Genomic DNA, 6,000 nt, shown 5'->3' with positions numbered 1-6,000 from the left:
GCCTAGCTTGGGAGTCACCGCACCTAGTGCTCCGATTACCACGGGGACCACCGTTACCTTCACCCTCCACATCCTCTCGAGCTCTTCTCTGAGCCCTTGGTATTTCTCCAGCTTCTCGTGTTCCTTCTTCCTGATATTGCTGTCATTCGGAACCGCTACATCGATCACTACGGCCGTCTTCTTCTGTTTGTCTACCACCACTATGTCCGGTTGGTTAGCCACCACCATTTTGTCCGTCTGTATCTGGAAGTCCCACAGGATCTTAGCTCGGTCATTCTCCACCACCCTTGGGGGCATCTCCCATTTTGACCTCGGGACTTCTAGGTAATACTCGGCACAGATGTTCCTGTACACTATGCCGGCCACTTGGTTATGGCGTTCCATGTATGCCTTGCCTGCTAGCATCTTGCACCCTGCTGTTATGTGCTGGATTGTCTCTGGGGCATCTTTACACAGCCTGCACCTGGGGTCTTGCCTGGTGTGATAGACCCCAGCCTCTATGGATCTTGTACTCAGAGCTTGTTCTTGTGCTGCCATGATTAGTGCCTCTGTGCTGTCTTTCAGTCCAGCTTTGTCCAGCCACTGGTAGGATTTCTGGATATCAGCCACCTCCTCTATCTGCCGGTGGTACATACCGTGCAGGGGCCTGTCCTTCCATGATGGTTCCTCGTCTCCCTCCTCTTTCTTGGGTTTCTGCTGCCTGAGGTATTCACTGAGCACTCGGTCAGTTGGGGCCATCTTCCCAATGTATTCTTGGATGTTTGTTGTCTCATCCTGGACTGTGGTGCTGACACTCACCAGTCCCCGGCCCCCTTCCTTCCGCTTAGCGTACAGCCTCAGGGTGCTGGACTTGGGGTGAAACCCTCCATGCATGGTCAGGAGCTTTCTTGTCTTTATGTCAGTGGCTTCTATCTCCTCCTTTGGCCAGCCTATTACCCCAGCAGGGTACCTGATCACGGGCAGGGCGTATGTGTTGATGGCCCGGATCTTGTTCTTACCATTCAGCTGACTCCTCAGGACTTGCCTGACCCTCTGCAGGTACTTGGTGGTTGCAGCCTTTCTAGCGGCCTCTTCATGGTTCCCATTTGCCTGCGGGATCCCCAGGTACTTGTAACTGTCCTCTATGTCTGCAATGTTGCCTTCTGGTAGTTCAATCCCCTCAGTTCTGACTACCTTCCCTCTCTTTGTTACCATCCGACTACACTTCTCCAGTCCGAACGACATTCCAATGTCATTGCTGTATAGCCTGGTAGAGTGGATCAGTGAATCGATGTCTCGTTCACTCTTGGCATACAGCTTGATGTCATCCATGTACAGGAGGTGGCTGACAACTGCTCCGTTCCGTAGTCGGTATCCGTAGCCAGTCTTGTTAATGATCTCACTGAGGGGGTTCAGGCCTATGCAGAACAGCAGTGGGGACAGAGCATCTCCTTGGTAGATCCCGCACTTGATGGTAACTTGTGCTATGGGCTTGGAGTTGGCCTCTAGTGTTGTACGCCACATCCCCATTGAGTTCCTGATGAAGGCTCTTAGGGTCCCATTGATCTTGTACAATTCTAGGCATTCCAGTATCCAGCTGTGGGGCATTGAGTCATAGGCCTTCTTGTAATCAATCCAGGCAGTGCACAGGTTGGTCAGTCTGGTCTTGCAGTCTCGGCTGATTGTTCTGTCTACCAGTAGCTGGTGTTTTGCACCTCTGGTATTCTTGCCAATTCCTTTCTGTGTCCCGCTCATGTATTGACCCATGTGCCTGTTCATCTTAGCCGATATGATGCCTGACAGGAGCTTCCATGTAGTACTGAGGCAGGTTATTGGTCGGTAGTTGGAGGGGACCGGTCCCTTCTTGGGGATCAGGACCGTCCGGCCTTCAGTTAGCCATTCCGGGTGTCTCTCGTTAACTAGCAGCTGGTTCATTTGTGCTGCCAGACGCTCGTGGAGTGCAGTCAGCTTCTTCAGCCAGTAGGCGTGAACCATGTCGGGCCCTGGTGCTGTCCAACTCTTCATACTGGAGACCCTTTCTTGGATATCTGCCACTGTGATGGTCGCTGTGGTCTGCCCTCAGATCCACTAGCCACTGAGCATTGCCGTTATGGGTTGCATCCTTCTCCCATATGCTCTTCCAGTATTGCTCCGTCTCCAGCCTTGGTGGTGCTGTTCTCTTATTGTTCCCTTGCCACTGAGAGTACACCTTTGCTGGTTCTGTGGAGAACAGCTGGTTTATTCTCCTGCCTTCTATCTCTCTGGTGTACCTCCTCAAGCGGCTGGCCAAGGCTGTGAGTCTTTGCTTGGCAGTTTCCAAGGCCTCAGGTATGGACAGCTTGCTGTATTTCTTAGGCACCTTATTTGTCGCACCTTTCTGCAACTCCGTTAGTTGGCTAACCTCCCTCCGTGCTACTTTGATCTTGCCCTCTAGCCTCCTTCTCCATGGAGGGTACTGCCCCTTGTGGCTGTTCAACTTGTAGCCAAGCATCTCACTGATCACTGCTGCCGTATTGTAGATCAGCTTGTTAGTGTCGGTAATCGTGGTTGTAGGTATTGCCTGTAGTGCTGCATTAACATCATCTAGCAGACCTTCTGAGGGTACTTCACGTAATCTTGGTAACCGGCTACGGGGGATCCAGGTTTCAAGCTTGGCCATGATCCTATTTTTCAGGTCAGTTCCTCTCGCACTCAACGATCCTTCGCCTATCGCACTTGGGGCTATGTACCCAATCTCGGGTGGGATGATATCTCCCCCCTGACCTGGCGTCCTGACTCCTCCTTGCCGTAGCATTTGTGTTGTACCTCGTCAATCTCTAGCTGTGAGAGCAGTCCCTTCTTTCGAATGTTGGAACACTGAGCTACTAGTTGTTTCGCCGTCATTGTGGATGTTGGGTATCGAAGAATCCATAGGTCCCTCATCCTATTCATGTAGCCCCTTCCGCCGGGGTTACTTGCGTAGTAGCATTCCAACAACGCCCTGTTTTCGTCCCTTGCCCACCGATGCCTTCTTGTTCCAGTAGCCCACTTTTCGTCAGGGTGCCCTGGTTCCTCAACACCTGACGCGGACCTTGTTGATCCGGGCGACGTCCGAGCCGGCATGCCTTCATATTTATCTGTCTCGCTCATGTCTGCGGTAGGCTTGCTTAGCATAGGGGGTCTAGCCTTAGGACCCTTACTGGATACAGACGCCCCAGGCAGGAATCGAACTTGCGATCCTCTGTTCCAAAGGCGTGTAGTTTAACCACTACGCTATCCAGCTGCATATATATATATATATATATATATATATATCTGAATCCATCCTGTGGATGTGAATATATTGCAGATATATGATATATTGCAAACATAATTCAGAATAGATGAATGAGAGAAAAACATGTCATGAAAAAACTACATCATATATAACATAAGAATGGGAAAAAATTTAGACATTCATAATTTGTGAATGTTTACTGTTTATAGTTCATTACAAGCAATGCTTGTCAAGTAAAAAGTATAAGAAATTTATCAGGAACTTTTAGAATTGCAAAACATGTTTATGCAGTGGAATTTTGCTAAAAGCAGGCTCCTCTGTCTACAGAGTATGGAAATCATTCTATGAGGAAAGAACATGACAGAGGCTAATGCGCAATATTATAATGGATGGTTCCACATGCAGATTTTGTTTTGTTTAGGGATAAACAGAAAACTGCCACTGTTGTTGTATCAGTTTGTAGCAACTACCTCTAATAATAATGGTTTTCGCTTAAAAATAAAATAGCAAGATGGAGACAGAAAACCTTTGTGGCAGCAACTTTACTCTTCCCACACTCAGCACCTCCACTTACAACACTTTGTTCTGACCTCTCATGTGACTAAATTGAGAATGTAGAATATGGAAAAGAATACGGAAATCTGAAAAACATGCAAACACCAAATGCAAATGCAAACGTGCAAATCGTTAGCTCTGTAAACACTGCAAAGACACGGCAGTTTCAGTGTTATTCTGTAGCTAATGCGGGAGACCTCAGTTCCCAAGTCGCCACCTCGGCTAACCAGACGCCGCTGGACCGGCCTGTGCGTCCACAGACAGGAGGGTTGCCACAACATGAACAAAATTAATTTCCACAGGTCCACTAGGTGTCAACCTTTGATCCTAAAATGTGTCTTCGCTCTAGTGCCCTTCAATTCACACATTAACCGTCACTGTCACCATGTTCCTATTTCACACAATGAAACACACAGAGAGCGCGTCTCACACGCAGAAACACACACAGAAACCTCTGAGCTCAACTTACAGTTTCTTGCCACAAAAGCCAGTCATAGACAAAGTTAAATGTGGAAGGTAACGTGGGCTGCAACTCTAGTCTCAACGTAGAATGTTTTTAGTATCTTGCTAGAGCCAGTTCGTATGACACTGGAATTCAGCCTCAACTTATGATGTTAGTATCTCGTGCCGAAAACCAGACACCGACAATTTAATGTGAAAATACGTGTAACTCAGCGAACAGATTAATTTAGAATTTCCAATATGAACATTTGGTATTTTTGATACAACAGGCTGTGCTTACCTTTTTATATTTGGACCGGTCCTCTGCTCGCCTCGCCTCACGATCTCACCACAGGCCAAATCGGCCTTCCTCAGCACACCAAAGATCCGGGTCGTGCAGCACCAAATTGTTAAAACCTCCCAATTGTTTTGATCTTTGGGCTGAAGGAAGGACAATACTGTATATAAATGGTGTATAAATGCTCAATCAACAATCTTTTATTCCATACTCAACACTTTATGAGCATAAACCATCCGGAGGAGAGATGAGCACGGGAGGGTGTCTGCCTGATCCCGAAGTGTCTCAGCGTTCCTCATATTCTTATAGCTTCCGCCTCCCCTCCACCTAGTCATAAAACCTAAACATCTACATTCTTTCTCTCTCTCAGTGAGCCTGAGTTATGACCTTGGCTCCCTGTTTTTCTGCTTCCAACAAAGGTGGGGGTGAAGCTCCTGTGGAATGTGTTCTGTGCTCTCTGCACACAATATTCTCTTCTTAACTCAGCAGTATGAAATGTCATGAAACAGTGTAACTCATTCACAGTAAATCAACAGTATAGGATAATACAAACCTATCTAATAAATCTAATGATTTTCACATTCTTTTTAATTCAGAAATATAATGCAAACTATACTACATACTGATTATACTCTCTATAATAAGAAGTATAATGCGTCTTACAGCAATATAATGATTCACTGTTTGATACTTGAGACGGGCGATTGTGGCTCAAGAGTTGGGAGGTTGCCTTGTAATCGGAAGGTTGCCGGTTTGAGCCCCGGCTTGGACAGTCTCAGAGGGCCCGTGGCGCCAGTGTCCGGCAGCCTCGCCTCTGTCAGTGCGCCCCAGGGTGGCTGTGGCTACAATGTAGCTTGCTGTGTGTGTGAATGGGTGGATGACTGGTTGTGTAAAGCGCTTTGGGGTCCTTAGGGACTAGTAAAGCGCTATACAAATACAGGCCAATTAACCATACTTGGTGTTTTCGCTGCATTATTGTAGATTCTTAACCTTACAATATAAAGCATGTCTAAACATAACATATACAAATAAGGTTGGAGAAACCTGAGTGGTGAAACGTTTCTTTCTCCCACTGAAAACACTGTGTCTAGAAGAACAGAATCAACCTTTTGGGATATACATATTATATGACATATATAAATAAAACTGAATTTAAATAATGACCATTTTCATTCATCCATCCTTCCTGTTGTTATACAGTGAGAGGCAGGGACGGGTCTGCTACAGGGATAACATATAGGTAGAAAAATATTCATGCCCATACTCACATATATGTTCAAATTAAAATTGCCACTTAACCTTCATGCATGAAGCCACAGGACGCACAGAGACAGCTGGAGACCCATGGTCCTAAGTGCATATGAGAGCATGAGGGTGGGGATGGATGTTTGTGTCTGTAAAATAAATTCATAATTATAATAAAGGTCAATCAAATGGACCAATATGGCAAGGCCATGATGATCCACTTGGT

Source organism: Astatotilapia calliptera, chromosome 1 (genome assembly GCF_964374335.1).
Source record: "Astatotilapia calliptera chromosome 1, fAstCal68.1, whole genome shotgun sequence".
Taxonomy (NCBI): domain Eukaryota; kingdom Metazoa; phylum Chordata; class Actinopteri; order Cichliformes; family Cichlidae; genus Astatotilapia; species Astatotilapia calliptera.
The sequence above is the reverse complement of the archived record's forward strand: the minus strand, read 5'-3'. Positions refer to the sequence as shown.